Source organism: Lissotriton helveticus, chromosome 10 (assembly GCF_964261635.1).
Source record: "Lissotriton helveticus chromosome 10, aLisHel1.1, whole genome shotgun sequence".
Classification (NCBI taxonomy): domain Eukaryota; kingdom Metazoa; phylum Chordata; class Amphibia; order Caudata; family Salamandridae; genus Lissotriton; species Lissotriton helveticus.
In genome coordinates, this window is record NC_136071.1 from 355,539,836 (window position 1) to 355,560,398 (window position 20,563).

General features: G+C 44.6%; 1 protein-coding gene across 8 annotated transcripts in view; it reads right to left on the minus strand.

Annotated features, from left to right (window-relative positions):
• LOC144783823 (uncharacterized) overlaps window positions 1–20,563 on the minus strand; it is a 982,913-nt gene that overhangs the window by 395,212 nt on the left and 567,138 nt on the right. The window lies entirely within an intron of this gene.

A 20,563-nucleotide genomic window follows, 5' to 3' on the forward strand; every position in this document is an offset into this window, starting at 1 on the left:
AGGAGGGAGAAAGTCAATATTCTGGGTGGCCTGGATCACAAAGCTCCTAGTAGAGGGATGTCTAAGGAGGGATCCCACAGGGCCGGGCGATGCCTGTGAGAAATACAGAAATCCACAAGGAGCCCTGTTTCAGGTTTAGCCAAAGGAAACACAAGGAGATGATGAACGGGGTGATGAAACTTTTCAGACACTCACCCTAAGTAACAGTTCTGTGTTGAATCCATCATCGTTCTTTAGCTCACTTCGCTAACGCAGTTTACACCAGGCCATACGCAAATCAGTCTTGATCCTGTTCCTTATGGGAACAGTCCAGCCCGAACTGCCAAGCCAGGTCTTCCCTGGACCGGAAACAAGCATCCTGGCACCTGCAGCCCAAGTACCCAGCAGCGGTTGTATGACGAAAGAACTACTTACAAAATCACGAGTGCCTGAACCACGTAGGCTAAACAACAACCAATGCCAAACCACTAACTATTTAACCACGACTTACTGAATCACAAACTCCATGATTATCCACTACACCTAAAGCACTCAAAAGAATCCATCCTTCAGAATCCTCGAGAGAGTTCCCAAAGGCGGGTGCTGCCAAGAAGCTGCAGCCTTGCCAGGTGAAAGCAAGAAGTGGCTTTAATCACCAAAATCTGTGTAGGCAATCACCGCAGCCTCTTGTGCAGATAAAGTTAAATAAGAAGAGCAAGCTGCAAGCTCACCGCTTCTTCTTCCAGATGTTAGAAAGATTGAGGAAAATGAAAGCAGATGAATTAAGATAAAAAATAAAAACGCAGTCACGAACGTCCACTCTCTTGTGCCCCAACCGTGAAATTTTAATATGGGAAAGAAAATGCTTGTGTAGAGCTGCTGAGTTGGCTACGGAGTGAAACACTGGTCAACAACCGCTTTTACAAACCACACCAAACACTTTCAAAATGAAAAATAATCTGTGTCCTGTGATCGGTAAGACTCCCTGTGAAAGTCATAAGATTGCCTTAGGAGTTCATTTAATGCGTTACAGATCAAGAAGCAGATAAGGATGTGGGAAGCAAAGCTTTCCTGAAATATGTTACTTGTTATAAATCCGTAGAGGGGAAAAAAAGTATGGACCGAAAATCTGCTGAGAGTCATGGGAGAGAACAGCAGCGCCATCCGAAAATTTCTGCTGGCGCAGCTGAACATTCCGTGAGACATCTACTGCGACAAAACGTCTTGGAAAAATACTTGAAAAAAGACAGCGTCTAAGGGAGAGAAAAGGAACGCAACACTGAATGTAATAAAACGATCAATGAAACTATGCGTTTTAATGCAGCAGATAGATTTTTATTTAGCTATTTTTATTCACTTTGTATTCAGGTCGAGGGCCTCCATTCTGGCAAATGGAGTCAGGTTTGGCTTTACTGTTGGTGGCACCCTGTGCACAGTGCGCCACCGTCTTTTCGGTATCCCGCTGAGGGGAAACATCCTCAACAATGACTCCTGAACCACGAATTCTGGAGTCACGCAAGCCGAACAGCGACTTGCATGAACAACGACTTGGCCTGAAAAACACATGTGCGTGGTTCAGGCTAAGACGGTCTAGTGTTCGTGCAAGTCGTTGTTCAGAGGAGCTTCAAAACAGGAACAGATAAGAGGGGTTAGTTTTAAGGGGGTGAGGGGGTTTGGGTTAGTTTCTAGGAGCTTGGAGGAGTCGTATTAGTTTTTAGGGGATGTAAAGTGCTCTGACACCCTACACGGGGATGAGTAGTTGTATAACAGATATGAAATAAAATAAAATAAATGTGAGTGAGCAGGTATGGACAGATGAGGGGTGCCATTGAGGGTTATAGTGATAGAATCAGTTGAGAAGAAGGTCGTTTTTTGGGAATCTTTGTTAGCATCCCCTTCCCAAAACGGCCTTCTTCTCAACTGATTCGATGTGTTGACAATTCCACAGAAAAAAATTGTAAATCGAGTAAGAAAGAAACTCAGTTGAACATGTCCGCCAGAGAGGAACTCGCCTCCGTAGCCAAACGAGGAGGAGACAGGAGGCTAGAGAAGTTCTAAGCCACTGGCGTCTCCCAAATTGAGTTAAGAGCTAGACTGCTTAGGGGTCGGGGGAGGGGCGGAGGGAAGGGGGGGGGGACTGTGTATGAAATGGGAGGGGGACACACCACACCATCTTTAGTACTTCCACAACCATGGTCCTCAGAAGGAAAAACCAGAGGAAGGAAGTCTGAGACGGTAGGCTTCGTCGGCACCGCATCTGATACCGTAACTGAGGCTGGTTGACACCGAGAAGACGAAGCTTCGACATCAGAAGGTGCGTTGACTGCACCACCATGGGAACTGGCAGACAAGTGTCTGACGCCGGCATTGGAGTCGACAGAACAAAAGGAGGAGCCGAAAGTGGAAGCCTCGATGGGTTATGCACCGGTGTCGCTGAGGAGTCAGATACAGGAGGCCGACTAAACCCTGGGAATAACCTGCCCGACAGGTCACAGGCACAACCTTATGCACTTCCGTGGGGACTGAGGGTGCTCCAGAGGGAGGCGAATACCCAAGAATAGAATGAAGAGATCAAGAACATTGTCTTATCTGGGTCAAAGGCACCCTGGCCCCAGAATAGGTGGGGTGACATGGGCCGACTCATGCTCAGACATTCAACAAAAGAGTGGAGACCAGCCGCAGGCGACGAAAGCAGGAGGCACCACAACTTCGACTGCCGAAACTTAGACTTACCTCTAGGTATCGAAGGAGAATGATGCCCACAGGAATGGCTCCTAGCGTGGAGGTGCAGTCAGTCTGCAGAGCGGGCAAGGGACTATGGGCGATGAAAAGACTTTGATGACAGTGACATCCACGCTGCATGGAGCTTCATGCGACGTTCCCCTTCGCACTTGAGGTCGGAACTGGTGACATGAGTTGCACTCTTCAGAGTCATGGTGCTCATCCAGGAACCACATGCAAACCAAGTAAGGGTCTGTGGTGGACATGTGTCGTGCACAGGACTCACATGGCTTGAACCCTGAGGACATTGAAGAAAAGTAGATAAAGGGCATACTGCTCCTTCAATGAAAAAACATTATGAAGGCTGTAAAACGGACAGAGGAACTTCAGTTAGGATCAGAGTTGCTAGTGCGGAAAAGAAGGAACTGACAGCAGCACGTAGGGGGACATGTTATATGGACTCTATTGACTTCACATTCAGGAGACGCCCGCTTGCAGGGGTATTCCAGAAAAAGTTTCTGGATCCAGTCCGGCGCCTGGGGAGCATTCGAAGATAAGGAATCTGAGGCTAGATGTCTCTATCAGATAAGATGGATTTGTGTTAAGGAGACATTTCACTGTTGAACTATCACTTTGAGAAGCCCTGGTGTAATCCCCCACTGTGCCCTTTTTCCCCATAGCCTAGTCCTATTATTAGTATCAAATGCTGTGGCAAGTCAATGTAGGCCATGCAAAGCTATTCTCTTATTCTTACAGCATATTTCCTGGCTAACAGTTTCAAATGGAAACAACAGTTGATAGTTGAATAAACCTTTCGGAATCTCAACTGAGTTTCTGGTACAACCTTTGAACTTTCCACCCTTTCTTTCAAGTGTTTTAAAATATATTTTGCTATCCAGGAGGGATATAACTGGATAACTGCTTGTTAGCTCTCTGGGCCTTTTTTAAATCGAAGCCTACCAGACAAAGCAGCTGTCAGGTTTGCTAATGACATCTTGGGGACATTCAGAAATATTTGCTGTGGATGTATTCCACCCACTGCTTACCACTGGCTTTGTGGTGTGTAGCTCACATTTGCTTGCTTTTTCTTCTTTTTGTGGCTCCATTTGTTTTATTTTTTATTTTTTCTTATTTTTTAGGGGGTTTTGTAAAGCGCTAGGTGACGCACAGCGGCGTGTCCCCGCGCTGAGGAGCAGATACCTACTGGAACCTACAGAAGCGGAATACCTTACTGTGTGAATAGTGCAGTTTTAAGCTTGGCTCTAAAGATTAGTTCTGATGGTTCTAGTCGCAATGCTATGGGTAGTTTGTTCCATCTAGAAGCTGCAAGGTACCTAAAGGATCTTCCGCCCATCCGTGCTCTAGACACCTTGGGGATAGCCAGGAGTCCTGAGCCGGAAGATCTCAGGGAGCGAGACGGCTCGTAAGACGTCAGCAGTCCTTTCAAAGGGAGAGGAGACCTCCCATTGATGATCCGATGGCACGTGCATAGTGCTTTGAATTCTACCCTGCTTCTGATCGGGAGCCAATGCAAAGACTTGTTTTAGGCAATCCAGCTTGAGTGCGACCCTCCTCTTGACCAAATCATATTTACTATATTCTGACACCAACACTGAATTTCTTTAAACAGGTCTTTAAATCTTGTTCTGGGTGGTGGGCATTGTTGTACGCTTCTAGACCACATCAACATTTAAATGCCTGTAAATTAACTGTGCAAATATCTCATAATATATCAGAAGTAGAAATACACATGCAAAGCACATATTTGGGTAATTCTGAAGTGTGGTTGAAACAAATATTTTAATACTATCAAAAGAAATCAATACAATAGGTGATGCCATTTCCGCACATTATCATTTGTGCACTGTATACTTTTATCAGTAAAACTGTATGGCTGTGCAAATGTAATGGTGATTTCAACTGAAGATGTGTTGCTTATAATGACAGTGCGGTACCACACCATGCATATTCCACTTTACTCCCATCCACTCTGCACCACTCCACACTGAGGGCCAGATGTAGGTAAATAGCATTTACCGATTCGAAAATACCGAATTTTACCGATTCGGTATTTTCGAATTGGTAAATGCTATTTAGCTAATCATTCGGTAAAAATTACCAAATCGTTAAGAATCGGTATTTACCGATTCGGTAATTGCCATTCATTCCTATGGGCCTGGAGGCCCATAAGAATGAATGTCAATTACCGAATCGGTAAATACCAATTTGGTAAAAGGGGGAAAACATTGAAGGGTGGCAGGGTGTCACTTTGACACCATGTTGCACCCCTCAATTGTGTATGGGTGGACATGTTGCAGACATACATGCCCTAAGGGCATGTATGTCTGCAACATGGCACTGAGGCAATTTGCATAAAATTGCTTTTTGGGGTGTTTTCGTTATTTACCACCAACTTGTGGTTGGTGGTAAATAACGAATCCTAACATGGGATAAGCACTCATTTAAGTGCTCCCTACATTAGGAATTCGGTAATTTACCTAATCGGTATTTAAGAAATCGGTAATTTACTGATTCCTTAAATTACCGATTCGATAAATTACCGAATTGTTAATTTTGGCCCCTACATCAGAAAAGCCTATTACCGGTCGGTAACGGGCGAAATTCGTTAATTTCGGCCGTTACTGACCGGTAATAGCCTTCCTACATCTGGCCCTAAGCCACTCCACACTGAGTCATTGCACCGTACTCTGAACCATTCCACTCTACTTTAAGCCAATGCACTCTATCCCACACTACTCTACTATGCACCACTGCACTCTATACCACTCCTCTCTATGCCACTCTACTCTGCAAAACTGCACTCTATGCCACTGTACTGTACTCTGTACCACTCCACACTACGCCAGGGCACTCTATGTCAAACTACTCTACACCACTCTAATCTACTCAGCACTCTACTCTATACCACTGTTCTCTACAAAGCACCCCTCCACTCTACTCTGAAACAATCTATTCTACTTCACTGCACTCGGGTCCATTGCATTAAGTACTACTCCACTCCACTCTGTACCAATGCCCTCTACACCACTTTACTCAAAATCAATGCACTCTACGCCACTATACTCTACACTGCAATCTACGCCACTATACTCTCCTCAGCCCACTTTACGCTCCTGTACTCTATACCATTGTACTTCAAGTCACTACACTCTATTCTACTCTGCACCACTTTACTCTACGCCACTCTACTATGTACCACTCTACAATACTGTACTCCAAACCAATGCACTCTACTATACACCAAAGCACTCTATGACAGTCTACTCTGCAAAGCTGCATTATCTGTCACCGAACTCTATGCCACTGCACTCCATGCTGCACCACCCTACTTTACACCACCCATTTCGATGCCACTGACCTCTACGCCACTATACTCTAAACCATTGCACTCAAGGCCAACGCTCTAAACTCCAGTTTACTGCACTCTATGCCACTGCATTCTAAGTCAACTACTCTGCACAACTTAACTCTACGCTACTATAGTATTCAACACTCTACGCTTCTGCAAGCTAAGCCACTCTACACCATTGTGCTCTATATTACTACACTCTATGCCACTCTATTCTCACTGTACTCTATGCCACTGCTCTGCGCCACTGCACTCTGCGCTACTCTACTCTGCAAGATTGTACTCTCCGTTACTACATGCTATGCCACTCTACATCCTTGCGCTTTATTTCACTGCACTCTATGCCACTCTATTCTAATCTACAGAACTCTTCTCTATGCCACTGCTCTCTGCACCAATCCACTCCATGCCACTGCACTCTACTCTGCACCACTCAACTCCTCACCACTCCACGCCAACGCACTCTACGCAAACCACACTGCATTAATCCACGCCACTATAATTTATTCTGAACCACTGCACTTTACCTCACTCTACTCTACGTCACTGCACTCTATGCTACTTTACTCTGTGCTCTACCCTGAACCACTTCACTCTACCATGAACTACTCCACTCTACACCACTTAACTGTCCTCAGATACAATCTACTCTAAGCCACTCTACTCTATGTGACTGCACTCTATGCCCCATTACTCAAAATCAATGCACTCCACGCCAATCTACTCTGCACCACCGTTCTTTACACCACTTCACTCTATGCCACTGTACTCCACTTTACGATACTCAACTCTTTGACGCTTGACTCAAATCAAACTCTACTCCAGTCTAAGCCACTCAACACTACTCCATTCCACGCAACTCCCTCTATGTTAGTCCAAGCCACTTTACTCCACACTGTTCTATGACACATTACTCCACTCAACGTCACTCCATTCCAGTCCACTCTAGACATTCTGTGCCACTCCACTCTGCACCACTTGACCATACAACAATATACTCCATTCAATGCCATTCAACTCTCCTACACTACTCTACTCTATGCCACTCCACTATACGACAATTGACTCCACACTTGGCTACTCTACAACACTCTACTCCACTCTATGCAACACCCTCTTTGCTACTCCACTGTGCCCAACTCCACATCACTCCATTCTACTCCACTTTATGCCACTCCACTCTACTCCCTCCACAAAACTCAACTCTACGCCACTTCATAACACTCCACTCTACCACACTTTACGATACTCCACTCCACGCTACTCTCCTTTACTCCACTAACTTTAAGCATGCTAAACAGCAGAGTGATAGTGGATGTACAACATGGGTACAATATATTGTCAAAGCCAATAACTCTTGCATAGGCGAGACCTATTGGCTTTAAAGATGCTGGTTTATGTACTAGAACTCTGATGCTCCATGTTAACAGACTAGATTGAATGTCTTGCGGAGGTAGCATGCAGGTGAGGGCAGCCGAGTTGTAGTAATGAAAGAACCATGTAGTACGCTATTGGCTGTGGCATAAATCTTGAATGAACGTTAGCCATCATATGTTCAAATGACTACAAGAAATCTACTGTGACCTATAGTACAGGAGGCTATCTAAGGCAACGGGTATGGCCAGAGAAAGGTCTATATTCCTATGGTGTTTTTCAGTGTAGCAGTGTCTAGAACAGTCACATATTTGGTAATGGTACTCTTGCGGGTAATTCTCTATGTAGTCTAGAAGCTCCCATATGCTGTACGTTACACAGAAGTTTGGGTGTGATCGTCACATGGAGGCCTGTTTTCCTCTTCACATTGGGTTGCAGTCCAGTTATACTGTGCATTCAGTTAGGCAGGATTGTAAGCTCTTTCTGAAGCTTGATCAAGATAGCTGTTCTATCTAAAATATGTACTGGAAGTTTTATATTCCCTTCTGCTGTGATGGATCTGATAAGGAAAGGTCAAAAGTATCACCAGTGATGCTGATATGGTAATATCAGAACAGTTGTTTCTATATTCGTTAATAGCAATGAAAGTGACTGCAGTCCCACCAAAGAAGAAAGAAGCGAGAAGGTACATGGTTGATGAAAAAGCCAATGATATGTGCACAGGGTGCTTTGATGATAGGATGACTGCTCAGAAGATGACCAAAAGCGCTGAAGAAGCAGTCAGCTACTCAGATGTAAATGTCAGTGCAGGGCCTACCACTGGTTGTGGGGCTAGACAAGGAGAGACCACTGAAAGTGCCATGGGTCGCAAAGAAGCTGAAGTTAGACCCGCAGCCTATGCAGAAGACAAAGACACAGCAGATGTCAGCACCGTCAACACAACAGATGTCAGAAATGCTAACGGTTTTAATTTTTTGGCAGCCAAAAGGAGTCCTGTCGTCAATTACAGTTTAGGCAGAAAAAGTGACAGTGTCTGAAGCAATGTCTTCGTCCTGTTGTGCTAAGAGTGTTCCAAAGATGGTTCTAGTTATTTTTTACCAGGTGTGCAGACTTAAGAGATTTTATTTCCATTTGAACTGGTATACTGAAATCTCCAGCTCTTGAACATCCAGATGTCTTCTTTACAGCACCTTCTTCATGGAAGTGAGAATGGGGGCATTGCAGGACACAGAATCAGCCACCGGAGAGGTGGGCATCCCCATAAACATCAACAACAGCCTCCATTCTCTATGTTGTAGGATTTTAGAAGGAAAGGATTTGCAAATATCACAATGTGCAGCCTAATATTTGGGATACAGCCACTATTTTCTGTTGGAAATCAATATTTTCCATTTGTCACAGGAGGCACAGAACTTGAAAAGTATTTTCAACTTGATAAGTATTTTCTGCCACCGAGACAGAAATGTTTCCCTACGGCCAATGCAAAAAACACAACTTTAACTAAAGAAGAGAACGGTTCTAAATCCAAGAAAAATCAAAGAGAAATCCTGAAGAATATACAACTTCTGAGATAAAAAGCGCAGAGGTCTATCTAGGGAATCCCTCCCATAAGACATGCAGTAGAAATCTCTGACCTATGTTCGCCTCTAAGGGGAGTGGAGAGACATTCCCCTCACTGGCTGAAGTTTGGACAATTTCAAATGAAGAGAGAGTGCTACTAAAAGTAGTTGTGGCTCATTGCCACATCAACACTGTTCATTGCTCTTTTAATAATCAGTTTTTCTCAGCCTCATTGTTAGGTGTGATTCAAGCATAAAAGTCTATAAATTATCTAATTTTGGGGAAAAAAGCTTTGGTAAGAAAATGAAATGTCAGGACATGTGTGGGATCCTCATTAAACAAACACATGCAGTGTAGTGTATTTTTTTATTTTTAAGCTTTGATCTGCCTGTCAACTTTGTGAATGTATAAAACAATCACTATTGTGAGTAACAGAAGCATTGACTTAGCAAGAGCAACAAAGTAATAAAGGTAATTTGTATTTTAGGTGTTAAATATGTAGGAAAATGTGTATTTGGTACAGTTATGTTATGACAGAGATGCAATACACAGGCACCACATTTATATAAGAACATATTTACGTAAGGAGGGAGTAGTATGAGATTAGTTACAGTTGCTTTCTTAATTGACATGAGTCTTAAGGGCAGTTCTGAAAGTGTAGGACAATGGAGATGGAGAGTAGTTCAGCTGAGAGTGGGTACCAGTGGTGCAGTCCAATCTGTTGAGTCTCTATATAAAGGTATAGGAGTGAGAATAATGTTTAGGCTTGTAGATTGAAGGCTGAAAGTGGGCACATATCTGCTAATCATTCATAAAAATGATTAGGAGATTAGTCACTCGTAGTTTTGAGAAATATTGTCAGCAGTTTCTAAGAAGAACCAGGTAGAATGGGATGAATGACAAATTCCAGTCAAATTGTTTTACAGCAGTTGACACTTTACAATGAAGATTAGAGGTAATGGGAAGAAAAAAGAAGATTTGTGTATGCTCTTTTGATTAGAGAAATCTTAGGAAGGATTATGTTACTTACCCAGTAAGCATCTGTTTTTGGCATGTAGAGCTGTAGATTCATATACTTTGCATGCTCCTGCCATCCAGTTTTGGGTCCGGATGTTAGCAAGTAGTTTTGCTTCGAAGAAGTCTTTTGAGTCACGAGGTAAGGTGACTCCTTTCGGTGATAGAGCGCATGGGCATTGACTCCATTGTTGGATTCTTTTCCCACAGGAGGGTGAGAATGGAGTAAGTGTGTGTAGTAAAGAGATGCCCGTGCATATGTAATGTAAATAAAGAGAACTGCAACAACTACAGGTATCCAGGGAGGTGGGAGGGTGCATGTTAATCTACAGCTATATATGCCAAGAACAGCTGCTTACTGCATAAGTAGCATAATCCATTCGAGGTAGTCTTCTCCTAAAGTAGTGGCTAACCAGTAGATGTTGCAGTTGTCTGGAAAAGTGTCTTTAGCACTGCTTGTCCTACATTGGCTTGTGGGCGTGCTAACACACCCACACAATAGTGTTTAGTAAATGTGTGTGGTGTGGACCATGTTGCTGCTTTACACATATCAGCAGTAAGAATGAAAGGGCCATAGATTTGTGAGTGCAATGCGCTCTAGGGGATATAGATAACTTTTTTTAGCTTTAGAATAGCAGGTTTGAATGCATTTAACAATCCATCTGGAAATGCTTGATTTAGTCTTAGGATTGTCTTTGTGAGCTAAAGCAAATGTAACAAAAAGTTGTTTTGTTTTTTCAAAACGTTTTGTCCTATCAATATAATACAATAACGATCTTTTGACATCAAGTGCATGAAGAGCTCTTTCTGCTACCAAATCTGGTTGAGGGAAGAACACAGGTAACTCAACGGACTGGTTAATGTGAAAAGCAGAAATTACTTTAGGGAGAAATTTAGAATTGGTGAGAAGAACTACCCTATCTTTATGAAGCTGAAAGAAGGGTTCTTCTAAAGTTAATGCGTCTCCTTAATGAAGTGAGGAGGACAAACTTCAATGAAAGGAACTACAAATGACATTTGTGGAAAGGCTCATAGTGTGGGCCCATGAGTCTTGTAAGTATAATGTTAAGATTCCACATTGGTGCCGGCGGTATTCTGGGTGGAATAACTCTTTTTAAGCCTTCCATAAAATTTTAATCACAGGAACTTTGAGCAAGGATAAATGTTGCCTGTTTTGCAAATATGCAGTAACTGCTGCCAGGTGCAATCAAATAGATGTATGAGCTAGACTAGAACGTTGTAGGTGAAGAAGGTAACAAATAAAGTTTGGAACGGAAGCATCTAATGGATTAATTTTGTTGTTATCACAATAGATAACAAAACTTTTCCATTTTGCTGCATAACAAGCTCTGGTGGTCGGTTTTCTCGCTTCTTTTAAGATATGCATACAGTCTGGTGGCTGATTTAAATATCCAAACTCTATGATTTCAGGAGCCAAATGGCTAAATTGAGCTTCTTTGGTTTTGGGTGCCTGATTGCTTTATGGATCTGTGTGAGAAGGCTGGAGTTGAGATACAGGTTTTGATGTGGAGGTTCCGTCCCTAACAACCTCAGAAAAGTCCCCATCACACTAGAAAGCTCGACCACCCTTCTCTCTCCCAAACTCAAGTGCATCCTACTGAACTGCAGATCGGCCCAGAGACACTCCTCCGATATCGCTGATCTTGTCTCAGCCATGGATCTGGACCTAGCCATTCTAACGGAAACGTGGCTTACTGAAGCCTCTACCCCGATCATGGACATCCTAGTCCCCCCCAATTATCACATCATTAGGCTGGACAGGTCTCCTGGCAAGACGGGCGGGGGAATTGCATGCATTTTTAGGAGCAACCTCTCCGTTACTAAAGTCACCTCCCCCTCCCTTTCCTCCTGTGAACTCCTCTGCCTCGACATCACCAGCGAGGGCAAGCAAGTTTGTGCTTTACATCTCATCTATCACCCGCCTGGTGACAATCTCATATTCACCCAACAACTCATGGACATGATCAATTCCAATGCCGGTCGGCAGACCACCCAAGTCTACCTGGGTGACTTCAATCTCCACTGGAACGATCGGAAAGACACAGTGGTGAACAGTCTCAAAACTTTCCTTAATGCGCTTGACCTCACCCAAATATGCGATAGACCAACACACGACAAAGGCTCGATACTCGATCTCATCATTGCCAACGAGAACTCTACACAACTGGAGGCGATTCTACCCTGCGACTGGTCAGATCACCACATTATCAACTTCTTTATCAATGAAAAAGTTAAACCTAACCCGACTCAACCAATCAAATCCAAAACATGGGAAAGGGATATGAAGAATCTTAACCCCTCTACCCTGCCTCCCCACATCGGCAATCTCCTCCTTCCCCCTTCTGATGCCTCGGATGTTCAATCACTGATCAACCACTACCTTGACTCTATGAATACAATAGTCAATGAAGTCGCCCCACTGCAACTGAAGAGGGTCTCCACCAAAATGTCTAACCCCTGGTATGATGATAGACTCAATGACGACAGGCGTACTATGCGAATGGCAGAGCGCACCTGGAGATCGGACCCTTCAGCACTTCACCTCAAAAGGCTTAAGAACAAGAGAAATGCCTACTTCAGGAAAATAAAACGCACAAAGTCGGACTCCTTTAGCCGCCAGTTGGACCAAACAAAAAACAGGCCAAGAAAGCTGTTCGAACTAATCAAGACCCAAACAAAGACACAACCTTTACAATCAAACAGCACAACAAGCGACACCCCACACTGTGAAGCCTTCTCTGCTTTCTTTAAGCTAAAGACTGACAACATAAGAAATGACCTCATCATGGATGTAATCCGATTCCCCAACCACACCAGAATGGCTAACACTCAACCTAAAAACAAGGCATCTTGGCTGGTCTTCGATACCTACTCGGAAGAAGCAATACACAAACTGCTCTGCACCTTGAAGCCCTCTAATCACCTCACAGACCCTCTACCTGCTAATGCTGTAAAAGACTTCATCCCCTTGCTCCTCCCTCTCTGGACCAAAATCATCAACAGCTCCCTGCAACAAGGTCTCATTCCAGACTCCCTCAAGGTGGGGCAAGTCACGCCTATACTCAAGAAACCTACAGCTGATCCGTCTGACCTGAACAATTACCGGCCCATCACCAATATCCCCACCCTGGCCAAACTGCTGGAGAAATGTGTCCAACTCCAACTAACAAAACACATTGACCAATTTGACCTCCTCAACCCTCATCAATCAGGCTTCCGAGCGAAACATAGCACGGAAACAGCTATGACACACATAATTGATGACGCCCTCCAAATTCTTGATCGCAATGAGTCCTGCCTCCTCATCCTTCTTGACCTCTCGTCAGCATTTGACACGGTCAAACATGAGAACTTGCTGGAGCTGCTAAGCTCTAGAATGGGTCTATCAGGAACTGTTCTCAAATGGTTTTCGTCCTTCCTTCACAATCGGTCTCAGAAGTTCAAGATCGACAATGTGCTATCTACACCTGTGCCTGCAGATTTAGGTGTTCCACAAGGATCCTCCCTCTCCCCCACACTGTTTAACCTCGTCATGGAACCGCTCGCCACCTTGCTCCAAGCTTCGAATGTCCAATTCCATATGTACGCCGACGACACACAACTTTACCTAAAGCTACAATCCCCGGAAGATATCAAACATCTGAATTCCACGCTTATTAACACTCAATCCTGGCTGGCCGATAATCACCTCAAACTAAATGCTCTAAAAACTGAGTTCCTACTCATCTCACCCCCGGCGAAAATTTCCACCACCCAAACCTGGCTCAAAAACCTAACAGCACTCAATGTCCAACCTACCATCGTGGATTCGGCGAAATCCCTAGGCATCACACTCGACGCCAAACTCAACATGCAGCAGCACGTTAGCAATGCCACAAAAGCAGCTAATTTCCAAATCAACACACTGAGGAAAATTAAACCCTTCCTCCCGGCCGAAGACTTCCAAACTGCTGTACAAGCTTTAGTCATCCCTCGAATAGACTACGGAATTGTGGCCCTCAGTGGACTCCCGCTATCCACAACAGCACCCTTAAGAGCCTCTCTGAACGCTGCCGCGAGACTCATTACAGGCTCAAGAAAACATTCGCATATATCCCCAGACTTACAGTCTCTAAAATGGCTGCCCTTTGAAGCCAGAATACAGCTAAAAATTGCAGTTATGACACACACGGCCTTGCACCACAATGCACCCAACTATCTCGCTCAAAAGTTGTCTATATCAGGAGGCTCAAGATCCAATAGAAGTACAAAAAATCTACTCCTGAAACCTCGTAGATTCCGGAAAGAGAAAACATACAAGCGCTCCTTCTCAGGAATGGCACCCAGGATCTGGAATGCGCTCCCTCCTGAAACCAGGCTTATCTCCTCCACTGCACTCTTCAAGAAAGAGGTGAAAACCATCCTTCTGGCCAAGATCTCCTGAACCTTATAGGTGCTGGATCAGAGACTCTGCATTGCTTTGCATCACTGTTCACCTGGTCCTTTGGCACTATACTTCTACGTGATGGGGACACCACTATGCTACTCTCTCTTACTACCGACCAATATATGATACACGTTGGTCTACTGAGTCACTCTCCCGATGCCCCCACTCAGTTCTCTCTATACTAAAACATTGATATATGCCATCCACACACCCAGGATGTACCTGAACACCTCTATAGTGGGAACAATGACTTGTGCCATCTGATATTACTTGTTTACCTGATTATATACTGACATGTTTTATGTATGTTATTATTATCCTACCATGTTAATGACTATTATATTGCTCCCATTTTCTCTGTTTCATTCCTACTTCCCCTACCCTGTCTTTGTGAAGCGCTCTGATATCTGTAAGGATCTTGTTCGCGCTATACAAAACTTTGAATAAATAAATAAACCACTGATAGTTCGAACAGTGTGGTGAACCAAGGTTGACAAGCCCATGTGGGGGCTACTAGAATCAGTATCAGTGATGCTTGCCTGAGCTGGGTATGACAGTTGGAGAGAGTGTTGTATATAGTATGTTATGTTATTTTATTTTATGTTAGGCAATTTATACAGCGCTTGGCTGCCCCAGCGATGGGGCGTCCCATGGCTAAAATTCGAATATATCATTGCAGGATGGAAAGCATAGGAGGTGTGAATTTGTTTGGGAAAAGCCAGTTTTTTATGGCCTTTCTGTAGGCCAGATGGTTCTGGATACTTCTGATGGACACAGGTAGAGAGTTCCAGAGTGCTGAAAAAAACGCCTTAAAAGAGCGACCCCAGGCTCTTGCGACTCAAGGGATGCATGCTAGGTGCAGATCGCTGAGCGCAGTATGCGTTGCAGTGAATATGGCACTAGCAGATCGGAAAGAATAGGAGGCGTTTGTAGGGTGTGAATTATGTGAGTAGAGCATAAGGTCTTCAAATGAATAGTACATAGCTGTCACGTTGTCCGTGCGGACGAAGACAATTTTGCTTATTAGGTGAGACTGAAAAGTTTTGAGTGCTAGAAATACTGCTGGAAGCTCTAGATAGTTGATGTGTAGATGTTTGTGCTTGGTGTCCCAGAGACCCCGGATTGTGTAATCTTGGAGATGGGCACCCCAACCTGATAGAGATGCGTCTGCTGTTAGCACAATCTGTGGAATAGGGTCAATGAAGGGCCGCCCTTTTGATACATTTTGTGGATTCCACCAATGCAAAGAGCGATGGATGCGGCTGTCTACCAACACCAGACCTGTCAATTGACCCTGTGATTGATTCCACTGACGTGCTTAACATTCTTGCAGGGGACGCGTGTGTAGTCTTACATGAGGCACTATTGCTATGCATGGCGCCATCATCCCTAAAAATTGCATGAAGGTTCTGGCTGGTAATTTTTGGTTGGCCTGTAACTGAAGTAACAGAGCTTGAATATTGCGAAGTCTGTCTGTATTGGGAGAGGCTAGAGCTTTTTGAGTGTCAAGAGTGGCTTCAGATAAGATTGTGTTTGTGAAGGCTGCAAGTGGGACTTTGATGCGTTTACCTTGAAGCCCAACCGGTGGAGTAAGTCTAGCGTGACCGGAGTGTGTTGTAGACCTGGCCTGGCAGTTCGGGCTGGACTGTTCCCATTGGGTGCCGGGTCAATACTGATTTGCATATGGCTGGGTCCAAACTGGAATGGCATGGTGAGCAAAAAAACAATGGATTTAGGCCCAGATCTCTGTACTGGGGTGAATGTATGACATTGTTCTTTTGGCTTTGATAAGCCAGTCGTCTAGGTACGGGAAGATGTTGATCTGTTGTCTTCTGAGATGAGCTGCCACTACTGCCAGACATTTGCTGAACAGTCTTGGGGCAGTAGTTAATCTGAATGGAAGCACTTTGAACTGATAGTGTTTGCCTGCTATCACAAATCAGAGGAATTAGCGATGAGCTGGATGTATGGGAATGTGAATGTGAGTGTATGTGTCTTTTAAGTACAGTGTGGATAAGAAATCGCCTTGCTGTAGAAGGGGAAGCACCTGTTGAAGTGTTACCATAGGAAAATACTCTGAGAGTAAGTACTGGTTTAACACTGAGAGATCCAGAATGGGTCTTAAGGAGCCGTCCTTTTGAAAATTAGGAAACAGAGAATAAATCCCTGAACCTTGGTAGTGTACCAGAATTGATTCAATGGCTCCTTTCTGTAAGAGGGATTGCACCTCTTGAATGAGTAACTGTAAGTGGTCTGATGACAGTTTGTAAGTGGGAGGTGGAATGTTTGGAGGATTGGCGGTAAGCCCCAGGCAATAACCATGACGAATAATGTAAATCCCCCATTTGTCAGTTGTTATGGATTGCCAAATGGGGAGAAACTGTTGAAGTCTTCCCCCGACAGGTGATAAGTGATTGTGGGAAAGTGTTGGCAACTCACTGTTTGTTAGGAGAAGGGATGTTGCATGTTGAGGCAGCTCTACCCCTACCTTTCAAATTATTTCCTCTATACCCTATATTGTGGAGAAGCGTGGCTCAATGGTTAGAGAGGCAGACCCTGATGCAGAGGTCTGGCCCGGGACCAGGGTTCAATTTCCGCCTCGGCGGCTCTTGCACTCAATCTCCCCGGACCTGATAATTCTCGCCTCGGTGCCTAGTCTAATCATGGGTCCCACTCTGTGACTCTGGGCAATAGCTTGCTTAATCTCCACAACGGCCCCAGCAGCGCTTGGATGCCTGGCTTCACCTTGGGGGTGCCCAGGAGTGGACATTTCACATGGAAAAGCCAGGAAGGGTTCCACAGCGGTATGAGTGCAGCGCCGGGACGCCCCGTCGCGTGGGCAGCTGTGAGCTTTACAAATGCAACACATACCCTCCTCTATAAAAACCTCTAGAGGTAGAGGATTGCTCATTGCTTTTGTAAGTGGAAACATCTGGGTCTGAGGATGTAGCTTTGGAACCTCCTCTGTAAAAGGAGCCTCAACTTGATGGGGACTGGAGCGCTCCCATGGATTGTGGCACTTCGGTATCTTTTTTTCCTTTTTTCTAGGGAACGGTCAACTACAGGACAAAACAGGTGTTGCTTGTCAAAAGGGGTGTTTAAAAGGGATTGTTTTACCTCCGGTTTAAAACCTGAAATCCCAAGCCAAGCATGCCTTCTGAGCAGAATGCTGGTATTTATCTCCCTAGCAGCAGTGTCAGCAGCATCTCGGGTACATCTAACAGAAGAGTTAGAAATAAGTTTGCCTTCTTGAACTAACTCTTTTGCCTTGTTTTTGTGTTCTTCTGGGAGATATTGGAGTAGTTGCTCCATCTTATCCCATTGTTCTCTGTCATACTTAGCTAGAAGGCCTTGTGTATTTGTGATGAGTCAGTGATTAGCAGCTAAAGCGGCTACACGTTTGCCTAAAGCATCTATGAGCCTAGATTCTTTATTTGGGGGAGTAGCATCACCAGAAGTTTGCGAATTAGGTCTTTTCCGAGAGTTGGATACTATAAGGGAGTCAAGAGGCAGCTGACCTTTAATAAAGATAGGATCAGATGGCGAAGGTTTGTATTTTTTATCGACTCTAGGAGTCAGAATGCGTGCTCTCACTGGCTCTTTGAAAGTATCATTTGCATGCCTCATCAAGCCCTTCAGCATAGGGAGTGTGTGACTTGACCTGTGTGTGGCCCCAAGTGTCTTAAATAAAAAGTCCTCTTCTAACAACTCTTTATGTAACTCCACTGCAATGAGTTCCTGGTAAGCCACATTATCATCAGGTGGGGAGGGATTTGCAGGGTAAAGGTATGGGTCATTGTGTAATGGAGGGTCAATGGTGCAATCCTTCCATGGGAATATCTTCCTCATCATTATCTCCCTCTTCAGGCGATGAAAGTGGAGACCCCGGAGCTCAAATGTGTAAAGGATCTAAATGTGGAGAAGAGGGTGAAAACGGAGGGGATGGTGGAGAAGGATAAACATGGCTGGTAGCCACATTTTTCTTCTTCTTTAAAGGAATCTAATAGTGTGGGTACTCAGAAGGAAGCTTGCGTTTAACTGGAGATTTAGCATGAATATGTTACGTGTCAGGATGGATATAAATTCTTTTGTTTGGGATAAATAATGTCCAAATTAGAGTCAGAAGGTTCAGAATTGCTGTCTTTTGATTTCGGCACCGAAGGTTTCGATGCAGGGATGGACTTGCTTTTAGGAGCAAAAGAGTTTGGCTCCGAAATATGCTTTCATTTCGACGTGGAGAATTTCGACTCAGAACCGGATTTGGGATTCCAACTGGAAGGCTTCGAATCCGAAGAAGATTTCCGTAGACTCGGTCCCGAGCCGGCAGGCTTGCCTAACTGTTTTGCTGCCGAGCCGGAAGGCGGGGCATCGGAAACATCGTCTCGGTGCCGACCTTGGCCAGGAGGCAGAGGTGGTGCCGAAGCCGTATGAATTTTGGATATGGGCTTAAGGGGCAAGGGGTCATCGGTACTGACAGCATCCTGTCCCAGAGGCAAGTCTTCAGACTCCATGTCTATCTCGAGTTCCTAATCTGGCTTTAGAACCGAGATGGCCTCTTCTTCTTCTGTTGCTGATGCTTTGACGTCTTCATGCTCGGATTCTTCACCAAGGATATCCGGAGAGTGTTAAATATTCTGACGTTGCATTTCATGAAGTCAAGCCTGTCAATCCCAAAGAGTCTTTTTGGACCGAAACGATTTACAAGCGTCACAGTCATCATCTTTGTGCGCCGGACCAAGCACAAGTTACACACCTTATGTGAGTCAGTGCAAGGGTACTTAGCATGGCACCAAGGGCAGCATTTATACGGAGTCAGTTCCATCGACAGAAGACCGAACCGACGCAGTCAGGCTCGAAGGCCGCCTACGACGTTTTCGATTGAAAATGAAGGATTCGTTGACAAAAGCAATATGTGGAGAAGTAGGAAACAGGTGCAAAACAATACCATCGAGGGTAGAGTGGATTGCACACCGAGGGGAACCTAAAGAATGGTTTCGAACCAGAGCGCAGTAATACACGTCCAAACTCGATGGTAGGAAAAAACAATCTAACCATGGAGTCGATGCCCAAGCGCACTATCACCGAATGGAGAAGTCACCTTACTTCGTGACTCAAGAGACTCCTTCAAAGAAAAACAACTTGCAAACATCTGGACCCAACACTTGATAGCAGGAGTATGCAAAGCATGTGTATACAGCACACATGCCTTGAACATATAGCTTCATATGTATAAGTTGAACTATAGGGCCTTGGTTTCAGAATTTGACCCCTGTCCACCTTCAATGCTGGTGCTGGCTGTGGAGACAGTCAACCCAGTTTTGAACAGGGTCTTTAAACTTCATTATCAACCGCATTGGTACAGCCAGTCAGGAAACAGGCAAAATGAGTACCCCATGTTAAGTAAACCTTCCATAGACCCTAGTGTGCTTTCCAATTTTAGACCTATATTGCTTCTCAAGGCAGCATCCAAAACATTTCAAAAGCTGTAAATAAGCAGCTCTTCGACTACTTGGAAATTCATAGGCTACTTCATCCAAGTCAATCTGGTTCCCACCTTAAGCATAGCATGGAAACAGCATTGTAAGAAGTGTCTAAATATATCAAACATCCCCCTCCTCAGCCGATGACATTTGTTAAGAACTTGGTGGTCAAGTTTGACACCAAGTCCTCCTTTCAACCGCGGGTGTCTTCAGTGGTTGGCACATGATTTGGGATGCTCCGAACTCCAAAAAATGCAATTTTCTTCTTCCGATGAACTCCCACAAGAATGTAGTTCACGCGTTCATCATGTCAAGATTGGACTATGCCAACATTCTGCATCTTGGTTTCCCTGAGTAATTGACTGGTACGCTGCAGGTTGTCCAGAATGAAACAGCGCGTATGATCCTTAAATGTTCCTCTCAAATGCCTATGCCCCCCCACCCCCACCCCTAATCTGAGATGGCTGCACTGACTGCTAGTAATGAAAAGAATCCTCCTCTCACCCTCTGGACCTTGGGCCGGTCCTGCAGCACTATTGTCATTCAAGAGTTCTTTGTTCTTTTAATTCTTCATTTGTAGTGGTGCACAAAGTCAGGTATATCAAGAAGGGAGGTCAG